Raw genomic sequence first — 15,038 nt, 5'->3', positions numbered from 1 at the left:
TTTGTTTCCATGGACTTCTATGTATATGAGTTTTTCTTTCAACTGTTTCTCTATTCTGCGGAGGCGCTGCGATCGAAAATTTACCAATTTAATTCGGAATGAAATGTCAAAATTGTCGACGTTACTTACTTCTATTTATTTAGCGTCTATCTCAATTAACCTCGCAAGTGTACATATTTAAATCTAATTTAGAATTTTTGAAGGATAAGAATAGAAAATTACGCTTGTTTAAGAGTGTCGCCAAAAAATTTCAATGTTGAACTCGGCTAATTTCAATTAATAAGTTAAAGTTTTATTTTTATTTTATTATAAAAATGATTGAAACAGTATTTTTTAGTACAATTTCTGATCATTATTTATCAATCATTTATTTATTTTATTATTTTTGAATATTCTATTTGCTATTACCTGTTCTGGACGTTTTTCTCCAGCCTCTTTAGCCCTTTTATTTTTTCCTGCGTGTCATTCTAATAAATTTAATTTTCTCTTTTTACCTTTGCTGAAAACTGTAATGTGAGAATTATAGAAAGGTCCATTTTCGAAGTATATAACCTTCACTATTTTGAAATTTCCCAATTAAATTTTCGAATTTTTAATCGCCGCGCTTCCGCGGAATAGAGAGACAGTTAAAAGAAAAACTTATATACATAGAACTCCATGGATACAAAATATGTGTTAATACAACGTTATTTCAGCCGAGGCTTCATATATATATATATATATTTTTTTTTTTTTTTGAATGCATTAATATATTTCAGAATATTTGAAATACTGTGGAAGTGTTGCATGAAAAAGTGTTGTTACTTTTGGATTTTCCATTATTTTGTATGCTGTCAAAATTTGAATTCTTGATTTATCAAGAAAATTCAAAAAGTTGTTATGATAATCTTCTAGGGCATTTAGAAATCAAACTTTTTCTTTTCTTTCCATTTTTTCATATCGTCCGTTAATTAGCTTAAAAGGATCATTTTCGTTTGTTTTTTCGAATTTTTTAAATGCTATTACTCTAATCATTTTTGAAAAAAATGGTCTCAAAAATATTCAAAATGCGCTCAATTTTTGAATTTTCATCTAAAATGGCTGGCTAACCAACTTGACCTTTAGTTTAGAACAATAAAAGAGTGTACCAGAGGCCAATCTGATAGAATGATGTTTTCAAAAGTTATTGTGCTGACATTTGCCAAAAACTGTGGTTGGGGAGTGGGTTGCGAAATTTTACACATATCTAATACCTTCTCTGATGAGAATGTAAAAAAAACCATTAATAAAAACTTTTTGCGTTACTTTCGGTGAAAAACCGTGTGTCGAAAAATTTAATTTTTGTATTTTCAATGTTTTTTCTATAAATAAAACAAAAACTACATATCCTATAAAAAAGTGATTAATAACAAATTTGTAGATATTTTTTGGGTGCACAAGATTTGTCTTATTATTTTTCTCCTATCTTGCATAGTTTGACCGCAAAATTCAATTTTTGATTTTTGATTAGTCTTTGTGCGGTAAAAAATTGAATTTTAAATTTTTCTAAAAAATTTTAAAACTTGATATGATAATTTTGTAAGGCTATCGAAAAGTATCAGTTTTTTCAAGTACTATGAACAAGTGTACAGAGAATTTTTGAATTATGAAAAAATGCGTACTCAAAGTCATTAAAAATGGGCTCACTTTTAGTATTTTTATCCAAAATGTCTAAATAACGAACTTGGCATTTAGCTTATGACACTAAAAGAGTGTACAAAAGGCCAATCTAATAAATTATTTTTTTCAAAAGTTATCGTTCTCACAGACAGACAGACATAAAGAAAAACATAACGACAGATAGACAGACACATTCGTAAAAACCTGTTTTTCGCATTCAGGGGGTCTCGAAACGTGGACCTTTTGACAAAAACTAGGGGGGTCAAATTTTACACAAATCTAATACCTTCTCCGATGAGAATGTAAAAATGATTTATTTGTCATGAATAAATTTTTGATAGTTCTGTTTTTAGTTTTAATCGTAAAAAATAGCATCAAAAACATGAAAAGTTAAATTTTTTGAAACCCCGCACATGAGACGAAAAAGAAATTAAAAGACAAAAGTTGTGATATGAATATGCCCACGCAGCGGGCAGATTTTTTTTACTGTTAATGATGTTTTTCATGATTAAAGCCAAAACTATGAATCCTATCAAAAAGTGATGAATGACAAATTTGTCGATTTTTCTCAAATGCACAATTTTTGTGCACTTATCTTTTACAGTATTTTGCATAGTTTGGCCCAAAAATGTAATATTTGGATTTTTCATTATTTTGTATGCAGTCAAAATTTGAATTTTGGATTTTTGAAGAAAATTCAAAAATTTGTTACGATAATCTTGTAGGGCATTCAAAAAAAACATTTTTGTTCTCTTTACTGTTTTCATATCGTGCGTTATTTGGCTTAAAATGTTCATTTCCTTGCTTGTTTTTTTTTTAATTTTGTAAATGCTTTAACTCTGGTAATTGTTGATTTTTTGAAAAAAGTCATTAGAATAAATTGTTCGACTTTTTGAATAATATGAATAACCGTACAGAGAATTTTTGAATTTTGAACTACAAATTCCCAGTAGCAATTGCGCATGTACGGTTCTACGAAGAGCTCCGAATGTTCCAGAACTCCGTACTCTAGTTAGTGTAACGGATATTGCCCTACAAATACTCATTATCTGCAATTAAATTCCTATGAACACTTAAAAAATACATAACATTTGTATAATTGTGCCTGAAAAATTATGAATTTCATGTAGAATTTTTTGGAAATCATATAAAACTCAGCTGAGTTATCGTCTACTTCCGCGGCTCTTGAATTAGTTCCATAATTTTTAAAAACTATTTTTTTTCTCGCTTCGAATGGTTACATATGAACATTAATTCTGCGAAACGATATACATTTTTTAAATTCGGAAACCGGCAGTTGACGTATCCGAACTGCAGACATGGCTATTTTCATTTTGAGGGCAGAATACAAATCAGCATGAGCCAAGGATAAGGATAGACCATATCGATGGGTCCTGATAAAAAACACCTATCCCACACGGATCAATTCCAAATCCCCTAACTGTACCGGACCTCTTTAAAAACAACGCATCTGTAGCGTGCATAATCTAAACCTCGTAACTTTACTAAGCTTGTTTAAAAACAACGTAACTTGATTTTTTCCCTTTTTCAGTAGTGTTAATTTTAATCTTCACAATTCTGTTACCTTTCAAATCAAAATGCAATCGACGGAAATGTAGTAGTTGCGTTAGTTCATAAATTTATACCGAAGTAAATATTTATAATGTTTCTACTTGCCTATTTTGGAAGTTGCTATCAAAATGGGCAAGTAGAAACATTATAAATACTTACTTCGGATTAAATTTATGAACTAACGCAGCACAAATTTTTTGAAACACAACCTCTCTTGCACTGCTATACTGCCATGTCATCCCAGGAATCAAGAAACGATTCGCCGCGTCTCAATCATATTTCAAGTCGTATGAAATGTGTATCTTAAAGAGGAATGGCAGATTGCTGACGATATGTTCGAGGTACCAGTGAATTGGAAAAGTGATTATTTACGATTCACCAAGAAATATTTCGTTATCGATTAAAAAACGACGGTCAATCGTAGTAATACTATTGGGATCCGCCGCGCTTCAATACGCCATCTATTTTTTCAATGTGGCCAAAATGTGAACTCGCGAAACCATGAGGTAGGATTTTGAAGATGCATTTTAATTTGAGCTTAGCAACCATTTTTTAATTATTTCGCATAGTTTGAACTACTAACTGGATGAAAACAATTATGATTTATTGGAACCTAAGTGTTAAATATGTGTAATTTTCATCGTACACAACGAAAAAACACGATTTATGTTCAAACTGTTTTTGTCAAAAAAATCGTTATTTTAGTAAATTATATATGTTTAAACAAATTATAAGCTTAACTTACCTTGACATCAAAGTGAACTTAAAATAAATTTTGATTAATTTATACATAAAATATTTGCTATCTAAAAAATTCTAACCTAAAAGTTAGGTTAGAATTCATATTTCATTTCTGATCGTCTATAATTAATATTTTTTGCACATTTTGAACAAAATATTTTGCTATATGCATTAACTAGAGTTCATTTTAGCTTATAGTGTATTAAAACTTATATAATGTAGTAAAATAATTATTTTCTTGACAAAAACAGTTTTAATAGGAAATGTGTTTCACAAGTTCGCGACAGTGAACAGTCCCTAACTTATATGCATTTTTGACTTCACCAAACATCAATTGTATGATGCAGATTCGTTTCTGTAAAAGGGAACCTGCACTTTTCCATTCAGTTTAATATCTTTCAAACTCCATTTCATTGAGAACTTCAAACGATTCATGCCTTTCTTCTGTCAATCGTAAATCACGAATTGAACTTAATTTAGTTTTTTGAGGTTATGTTGTCCCATTCAGAATGTCTTAAAACTATAGAACGAGTACATCTCCGAATGTGGCTTGGCAGATTTAATTAAGTCCAATTAGTTCAAATAGCCGACCAATTCAAAGAGTCCCAAAACAATTGAAATGCAACTTTGTCAATCTGGAATTTTAAGATACACATTTCAAAACGCTACTGTTCAATCGTTTCTTTTTTCCTGGGTAAAAAGTACCCGTAAAGGCCCCATTCGGTTCCTTTTTAAAAAACTAAAAAAAAAAAAAAAAAAAAACAGCAAAATCAACTTTTAAATGGTTGAAATTCGGATTCTACGTTAAAATTGCCTATAGGTCACGGAATAATCGCAATAGTTTTTTTTTTGCAACGGTAACAAGTTTAAAAAAATATAAGACGTATAACGCCTGTTGACTGCTACACTTCAAATTGTGCATAATCGCATAATCTGTAAGTAGCAGTCAACAGGCGTTATAGATCTTGTATATTTTTAACTTTTTACCGCTGCAAAAAAGAGTATTGCGATTACTCCGTGAGTTTCCAACAGAAAATTTAACGTAGCATCCGAATTTGAAAAACATGTAGTACTTCACATTTCCGTAGATTGCATTTCAATTCGAAACTGAACAAAATTATGATGATTAAAATGAACTCTGCCGCAAAAAGGAAAAATCGAGTCACGATGTTTTTAAACGGGCTCAGTAAAGTTACCACGTTTAGAATCTGCACGCTGCAGATGCGTTGTTTTTAAAGAGGTCCGGTAATTAGGGGATTTCGAATTGACCCGCGTGAGATAGGTGTTTTTTATTAGGACCCATCGATAGAGCCCTTATTTGACATCTATTCCTTCGCTTGGTCTCGCCTTTAATATTTAGGTAATGGGTTGTTTACATGAAACATGCTACATTTATTTCGAAAAAGCTTCAATAAATCGTAATGTCCGTAATTTTTCTCCGGAACACTGCACGAGCCATACCTAACCTCCAAAACAAGAGAGCGTTGCGTACACCAAATATAATGGCGCTTCCTCATGCATTCAGTAACTTTCAGATTTGGGTGGAATCAACGCAACACCCCACATTTTAATCACTCAATAAAACGCTTATCTATTATTAAAATGACGTATCATTTTGCAAATACATTTGATCGACTATATATGTACAAAAAGTAAGATAACACGGAAATCGGTGGAAAGTAGAAAGCTACTAAGAGAAAAGCGAAGTAGCGAAGACTCGAAGGAGTAAACGGCCCTGACTGTGCGCCTCTCGAGGAAAGAGAGACCGAGTGAATTCAGGAGATATAGAACATCAGAGCAAGAGAGGGTCGAGGGGCCGTCATAATTCCTTGAATTGAACGGCGGGTTATTCTCCACCAAGGTTACTGGCAATGTGATGGTGGGGAGTACGAGCGGCGGGGCACAAACCGGTGGATGAGGAATCGATAGAACGACAAGGACGGCATATACGTACACCAACGTCGGCACTCGGTTTTCACCCGTATCAGACATCGCGGAGCAATGCCGGTTGGAACTTGCAGTGTTGCGTGGCGTCTCTGTTGGCGGCGCCACCGCCGCATTTGTATGTGAAATGGTGGGGCTATACGTGTCAAGCTGCACGGTTCTGGAGAGCGGTGCGGAAGAGGGTAAATTGTGAAGCGCAAAAGAGAGATGGTGCGGGTTGCGGAGCGCTGGGCGAAGGCGCGGCGTAGAGAGGGACAGAAGGGAGAGCCGACTTTATGCAGCTGCGGGACGATAACAACGATGGGCTACAGGACCACCGCTATAGCTGGGGAAATGCCAAATGGGCTACAGGACCGTGCCGGCCTAGCTGTACGTACGTACGTACCACTGCTCGTAGTGGCATAGCGGACGGGCGGCAGAAGCAGGCAGGAAAGACAGGAAGGAGGGATTTCAAGCGATTTCGTCTCTTCTCGTCTGCCTCTGCGCTCCACTGCTGATCTGGCCTCGTCTTCTCTTCTCATTCTCGGACCTGGTGCTTTCCACCAGCACCAACCCTTCATATCCGATAACCTTACCATTTGTCGTGCTCCTCTTTGCACTCTGGACGAAGAGACCGGTAAGCTTGCGAGTCAAGATGCAACGATTTTCTCTCAACCCTTGTTCATATAAATTATTTTCTTTGTCGTAGACTATCCTGTTTGTCCATCAAACGTGTGAAGCGGGAGTACTTGCGTGAAAATCTTACGAGCATCTGATGATCGGAAAATTGTCGATTTTACCAGTTTTAGGTTCCTCCGGCTTTTTTTTAGAATAATAAATATTTTGTCTTAAACATTTTTTAAATGATAGGGAACTTGCTAAGGGACGTCCCCACACACTTTTGTTTGAGGGTTAATTAAAAAAAGTTTTAATTTAGTAAAATGTGATTAATTTGCATAGCCCTTAGGAATTAGTATCGATTTTTTTCAGTGCTAGATTCCCCCGGATTTTTTCCTATGATAAGAAATATTTTGTCTTCAAAATCTGGGAAATGATAGCGAACATGTTAACGGACGTCCCCGCACACTTTTTTTGTGTTTTTTTTTCAAAAAAATTTTGATTTTGCTAACCTCGTGTATACATTTCGAGGTTATGTGTGTTACAATTCTCCCGAACGTTACTTCCAAACTACGCAATATTTTCGGCCGAAAACTTTGGACTTACAAATAAACATAGTAACTAATCTCCCGGAACTTACCTTGTTTACAGACAATTAAAAAAGTTTATTTCATGAATAATTTCCAAATTATCGGAATGGCAGAGATGAAAAACGATGTAACCTCAAAATAATGCATACAATTTTTATTTAGCACAATCAATTTTTTTGTTATTATCCCTTAAAAAAAGAGTCCGGGGACGTCCGTTATGATATTTTATAGCATCTCCGAATTCAGTTTTTAAAAGTTTTCATTTTTGTGGGAAAAAACAGGGGGAACTGTACCAGATTGAACACACGACGAAGTATCACATGCCCTTAAGGACCCTAATTCTAGAATATATATTATATGTTCTTGCACATCAGAGGGTAATATGAAGGTGTGCAGATTTACTTTTAGCGCTAACTTACGGCGAAGGTACGAAACATTTTGCGGGAACTAAAGTATTAGAATAACATGGCATTTTTTGACTCTGTAACAGAAGTAAAAGAAGAAACCTGCACGCAGTAAGCTGGTCCAATGCTAATACTATTCAGGCTTCCATGCAATAAATAAATTTGATAATTAATCCAAATTTTATCATTGTCAAATCAGTAAAATTGTTGAATTATTCTTACATAAAAAAGCGGTATATGGATACCAGCAGACTACTTCACTGATTTACAAAATAACGTACCTAAAGGAAGAATTGTGTTTTTGTTTAAGATAGATTCACACTACCCACATAACACATTGGCCTTTTCTTAGGACTTGTCCTAGTAGTCGGGCGAAAAAATCAGATTTAGACCAAACTTAAACCTAAGGTGAAACGGTAGGTTCATGTCCACCGCGATTTTTTGTGAGCTCTAATTAATATAAATGAGCCCGAAGCTCCAAAATAATCCCTAGAGACCGAAAATTTATTTATTTTTTAAGGCCATGTAATGAGTGGGTCACGTGACCAGATTCCTACCTTACCACCACTTTTTCTTTTTCCGAACTTATATTCACACGAAAGGTCACATTGAGTTAAAAATTTGGGATACTAAACAAGAAGCGCTAAGAATGCTGGATCTGGTCCTAAATTTGTATAATTATGAACAAAGTTTTTTGTTGTAAATAATTTTGTTTGCTTTTTATATAATAATTAAAGTTCAGGACCAAACACAACTTTCTTATTGTTTCTTATTTACTATCCCAAATTTTCAACTCGATGTGACGCTTCGTGTGAAAATAAGTTGGGAAATAACCCAGTGGGCACAAAATTTGGCGACGTCTTTACGACATCCTATGTCCATGTCGTAAAATTGTAAAAATATCGTAGCGATGTCATAAAGACGCCGCCAAATTTTGTGCCCACTGGGAAGAGAGGTGGCGATAAGGTAGGAATCTGGTCACGTGACCTACTCGTTACATGTCCTTAATTCCGAAAGCGTTAAATAACACCAATTACATCAAAAGCTATGGGGACTGACATGCCGCATCTGCCTCGCAAACCATATCGCTGTTTCAATTTGAAGCATTCTTATCTTCTTGAAGATCAATCTTATTCGCGAGAAAAGATAACACCAGCGCTGCACATTGGCCATATGCTGAACTAATTTTCTGAATGGTCCTGCGTGACTGCAGGGGCATTAGCAGTGGGAAATTCAAATTAGTCTCCGGATAACGTCGCAAAGACTAATCATATTAGATTGTAATTTTAGACCCAGTTCAAAAGACAAATAAGAAAGATCGGGTTCGCTAACTAGCATTTTTTACCGACGCTGCTGTTTTCAACCATAAAAAAGTAATAAAAAATTGCATTTTGCGGTTAAACTATGTAAGATACGAAAAAATATCAATTTAAAGTTATGCTCGAAAAAAATATATATTTATTACAAATCACTTTTGACATGATGCGCAGGTTTTGTTTTATTCGTAAATATTAACATAAAAATGAAAAATTAAATTTTTGGAAAAACAACACACGATAAGAAAATAAAAATTGATAACATTTATTCGCCCAAAAAAGATCCACAAATTTTTCATCATTCATTCCTTAGAGATCGTCTAGTTGTTTCTATCGTAAAAAATAACATTGAAAATAAAAAATGAATTATGGGAATACAATCCCAGTGGGCACAAAAGTCCTAAACTTGTTCTATATACGTCTTTCGGCGGACGTCTTAAGGACGTCCTGAGGACCTTTTAAAGACATGAAAAGATCCAAAGGATGTCTTAAAGACGTAATATCATATAACATAGAGGTACATTGTAAGGATGTCTTTAGGACGTCCCTGTGCCCACTGGGATACGATATGCAATAAAATATTTAATAACAAAATTGTTTTTGTGTTTGATAAAACGCTTAATTTTTTAAATTATAGAAACAAAGCAAGTAAAATACTTCTGGTTCAATATAAATGCATATTATGGATTGTAATAATATACATTTCTTGAAATAATACATTTGGCATGGTAGCTGAGAATAAAAATTAATGCTAAAGAAAGAACAAATATTCAAGTTATCATCGTATCGTAAAAAACATTCCTAAAAAGATTTAGTTTCCAAGACATATATTTTTTGGAACATGTATTTTGTAATTTCCACTTTAGATCCCAGTCATTTCTCACTTTTTATGTGAATAATAACTTTTTTTATATATTATCCCAGTAAATTTAAAATGTTAAATTGTCAAATAAAATTTTCACAATTTTTTAAATATTTGAAATTTACAGATTCGACTTATATTAAGTTAAAAAGGATAAACATCAAGAGTAGAGTTGAAGATTTTAGAGTTGAGGATTTTTGAAATCGCTTTAAAGTCTGTCCAATAGTTTTTTGTGTGTGTAAAACTCATATCCATTCCAAATTCATTCCTCGATCTTTTAGAATAATATTTTCATATACCCTCCATTGTTCCCTAATTTTTTAAATATTTCAGGCGCAAAATATGTTTAAGTCAAATTTTTTTCTTTTCTCTCTTTGGCCACCTTTGTAATTGATACTCATTACTTTTTATTTCTTTTACTTGAATTTTCATTACTCGAAGATGTTTTTGAAAGGTGTCGCGGCGTTCATCTAGACAAATTTGTAAGGAGAGGAAAAATCGTCTCAAGAATCAAATTTAAAAAAAAAGACAAGAAAATTCATTCGAGATTTTATGGAGCTCTAGAGATCTCAATGAACAAAATGTTTAAAAAGTAAATATTTTTCGAGATACAGATCGTCAAATATCGAATGATCTAGAAACCGTGTAATTCTATGGATTTTAATTTTTTTATCTTTTTAAGTCCCGTTTAACATAAAATGTATGCCTAAAAACATTTTAAACGCATTGCGAAACAAATAAAAGGCTGAAAAGTGAAAAATTGAATTAAAAAAAAGTCTGTTCTTAAAAAAATAGATTTTTTAATATCACAGTGCTATTTTCATACAAAATATTTATTTAATTTGTAGTTTGCAACTATTTAAGATAACAAGAGAATGTAATTAAATACAAAAATTTTAATGTTCGTATGGTTGATCATAGTTTAACTACACGGAGAAAAATAGATGTTAGTACAGACTATCTAGATATTAATAGGTAATATCTTAGCGATTTAACTATGGGACAGAAATCTAGATACTGAAGCAGAGCATCCGTAGATATTAAAAAGAAGATTTTAACTGACAATATCCAAGATATTAAAAGTAAAAATCAAAGATATTCAAGAAATATTTTTTAATTGTGCAAAAATTACCTGTAAAGCATGCCATTTTCTATAAAATGCAAAAGAATGTTAATATCGTAGTCCTCTGTTTTGAAAATCCGAATCCTCATTTTCTTGAGAAAATTATAACATACCCAAAAACATTTAATCCATTTTCCACAAAAACTTATAGTGCAATAGATATAAGAAAACCCACAATACACACGATGAAAGCTCAAGATACAGACGAAATCTTTTGTCGCCACGCCACACGTCAGCGACCTTGCTCCGAAAAAATTTAGCTTTTTTAATATTTTAGATATTAACTGTTAATATCACATATTTTATACTTTTAATATGAACAGATATTGCTCTTTAATATTTTGTATGTTGAATAGAAGATATTAGATAGTATGCCGTAATATCTGTATATTATGGAAAAATATCAAAGTTTTTAAAATCTGCTTTTCAATATCTATTTTTCTCCGTGTACAGATCTTCAAGGGAGAGATGGAACACGTGGGCGTCTTCTGATTGTTTAAGGCCAACTGGAATATGGGAGTCGTTTTTAGCGCGTAGTTTTAAATTCAAATTTATTTTATTTTTTATTTTATTTTTAAAACAAATATTTTATAATAAATTGTTGCATAACTATTTTATAATATTGAAAAATCATATTACGGCATTCTGCAACAACAATTTTTTAGTTTTATAATACATCTATCAACATATAAGTGTCATTATTATAGAGCGAAAAAGTATGAAACTATAAATATTTGATGAGCATTATGGAAAAATTTAATTTGGAGGTTAGCCTATTTAACCATTTTAATCGTGAGGGAAATTTGTTTGCCTGGTTCGCGATTGACAGCAAATAACAATTTTCACTTAAGGCTAGTCCACTAAATAATATTTTATGAAAACGCGATGAATAGAATTGTAAAGAACATTTTAAGGAGTAGAATGAGCTTTTTAAATATTCATTACTCTTAGGGAAGTAGGCTCGGTACGTAGCAAGTCAGTTGAGAGAACGCTTTGATTTGTAATTGACTCACATGGTCACAGTCATAAGTTTGGCAACGTAGCGTATGAGCACACGTGTAATTCTAAATTCGCGCATAAACTAGAGCACGTGGAACGGATGCGAAATTGCCATACCTTCAGTTCACTGATGCCAGTCATACATTTTTGGTATAATTAATTATTTTTCTATTCTTGCACGGAAAAAAATATGTAACTATATTAGTTCAATAATACCGTGAACTAATACACTTCGCATAAATTAGAACTCAGTAGGTAAAAAAGTTGAACTGCATCTCTTCATTTAATTTGTAATTTTATCGGTTTGAGTATAGAATCGACGCTATAGCAATACCGAATTACATCGATTAAGTAAGTATTGAAATGGAGCAGTTCTTTATGTAAAACTCGCAGCATTCATAAGTTGAGTATCAGCTGTTCTAAAGCATCGAAACAGATACTGTTCCACTTTTGCATCGGGTACGTAACGAATCTGTAACGTTTAAATTTAAGAGCACGCGAGATTTGATAGTTAAATAATTATTCTTTAATTTTTCTCAACACATATTGTCCGGCGCCTCAACTAGGCGCAATGCTCATGCGAAGCTCCTAAGTTACAGATTTGTTGGATCCTCGCGTTTCGTCGTCATTCGAACCAGCAGAGTCGAACGGAGCAAAGCATAGTGAGTATATCTATATCGACGCAATGTGATTCAAATTTCGTTACGTACCCGATACAAAAGTGAAACAGTATCTGTTTCGGTGCTTTAGAACAGCTGACATTCAACTTATGAACGTTGCGAGTTCTACTTGAAGAACTACTCCATTTCAATACTTACTTAATCGATGTAATTCGGTATTGCTACAGCGTCGGTTCTATATTCAAACCGATAAAATTACAAATTCAATGAAGAGATCCAGTTCGACTTTTTAACCCACTGAGTTCTAATTTATGCGAAGCGTATTAGTTCAAGGTATTATTGAACTAATATAGTTACATATTTTTTCGGTGTATAGACTCTGAATGATACTTTTCGAAGAAGATATGGATTTCGGGTAACATTCTACATATGTCAGAATTATTTCAGAATTTTTCATTTTTCAATCTTTTCATATACTACAAAAAATACGCCTTCTCATGAGACTACATGTTATTTTCTATGATTGATTTCTCGACTGTGAAGCTCTGAAACGTTTTAAAATTTTAACTAGAGCTTCTATGCATTTTAATATAACTGTCATCCAAATATCAAGCGACGCTCATTTATAATTCTATTACCGAAGGTATTCCCTTAAACAGCAAAATTAAAACTTTTAAATTATCTAATAAATTATTTGAAATATTACACATTTGTTTATCAGTGCGTTTCGTTTGATTTGAACAAACAATATTATAAAATCATAAAGTTTTAAAGAAGACTAAGAATTTATTTATAATTTTGGTATTTTTCCTTGGAAATTGGTATTGTAAGAAAAAATCATCAAGATTTCCAAATTTCAACAATTTTAGCTAAGGTTAACCTTTTACACCAAAAACTAGTATTTCAAAACAAAAATCGCTATAGTTCAAATAGGAATTGGCAATTTTTGAACAGCTTCAGATTATCATATTAACATTTTTTTACAGAAAATCTGTTATTTTGCAGGAAACTCATTGAATTTTGAAAAATAACCGATTTTCTGTTTAAAAAACGACAAATAATAACATAAAAGAAGATTATAATCTTCCGTTATGTTAGTATTTTTCTATGATAATTATAGGCATTTTTAAGTAAAAAATATTAGATGTCACATAGCTTATGTTGACGCATTTAAACTGAATTTTTGAATTTTTAACAAAAATTATTACATTTAATTCTAATGACATTGTTTGAAATGAATTATGTATTCAAAACATTTTCGAGAAGATTTAGAACTTATTATCCATTTCAGGTTAATCGGTATTTTGAATTTAAGAAATGATAAGATTTTTTCGTCAAAATGGGTATTTTTCATAAATTAAATCGTAAGACTTTTCAGATTTTTATTAATCTTCACATTTATACCATCAATTGGTTACTTTTTTATTTTAGTTCAAAATTAAGCTTGTCGTTTTGAACAACTTTAATTTTTAAGTACTTTTAATCGTAAATTGGCATCTTTTTAACAAAAATTCAACGGTTTTATTTTCTAGATATTGTTTAAAAATATAATATATTAACTGCGAATTTCTTTTAGAATTTTGATGTTCGTTTTTGGCTTCAGGGCCAAAAAAATCGAAAATATAGCAATTGTTTCGAACACTTCGGCACACAATGGTGAGCACTCATCAATAAATTTGATTAAATCTGGAAAAATTATTTAATTGCTTGTAGGCATACAATGTACAATTTAAAGAGTTTCACCTTGGTTAATATGACAATTAAAAAACTATATTGTGTAAAGAAAACTATATTGTGTAAAGAATTCCTCAAATAAAATTATATGTATAGCGACATAGATTCCATGAAAACATTTTGATTTAACTTTGTGTATGCAAAATTTTGTTTTAAACAATTTTAAAAAAAATTTATTTTGAAAATTAAAATTTACTGGGATTTTTTGTTATTATTATAATTTGTTACAAAATCACAGTACATTAAAAATTATGGTGAAAGGATTTTTTGAAATCTCATTGATTCCTAAAATAGTTTAAAATCAAAACCTAATAAAATTCAAGTTTAAATTTAGATTACATTTTAACGCAGAAATTATTTTTTTATCCTTTTAGTATTGATTTTTTAATATTATTTTCATATTAGTAAAAAATATGTACTTTCTTTTTTCTTGATTACCGAACTGTCGAATAAGATATAACGTAACAAAAAAGATAATCTCTTCCAACGTGGATAAACTTTCATGCAATGTGGAGTAAATAATGAAATATCCCAAATAAATTTTTATATAAATTTTACAGAAAACTTTACCAAATTTTCGAGTAAATGGTACATTTTTTAGTTAGAATGATTCACCGAAATTTGTCATTATATAGCTGATGTTAAGGGAATCATTAACATTGCATAATTTAATGTTCGCTTGACTTTACCATTGCAAACTTTACTTAACCAACATGAAATTTTATAACATTTTTGACAGAATAGCTTCTAATAATTACAGGACGTACAGCGTCACTATTTCGGCGCGTTGTTTCGGTGTGAAGCGATTTGTGCTCAAAATTGTACTAAATTGACCTTTCAAAAACATGTCTAATCAAGTAAATCGGTTGACAAATGAAATAAAGAGTGTTATCTGGCA

This window comes from Belonocnema kinseyi, chromosome 5 (assembly GCF_010883055.1).
Source record: "Belonocnema kinseyi isolate 2016_QV_RU_SX_M_011 chromosome 5, B_treatae_v1, whole genome shotgun sequence".
NCBI lineage: Eukaryota > Metazoa > Arthropoda > Insecta > Hymenoptera > Cynipidae > Belonocnema > Belonocnema kinseyi.
This window is presented reverse-complemented; position numbering follows the sequence as displayed.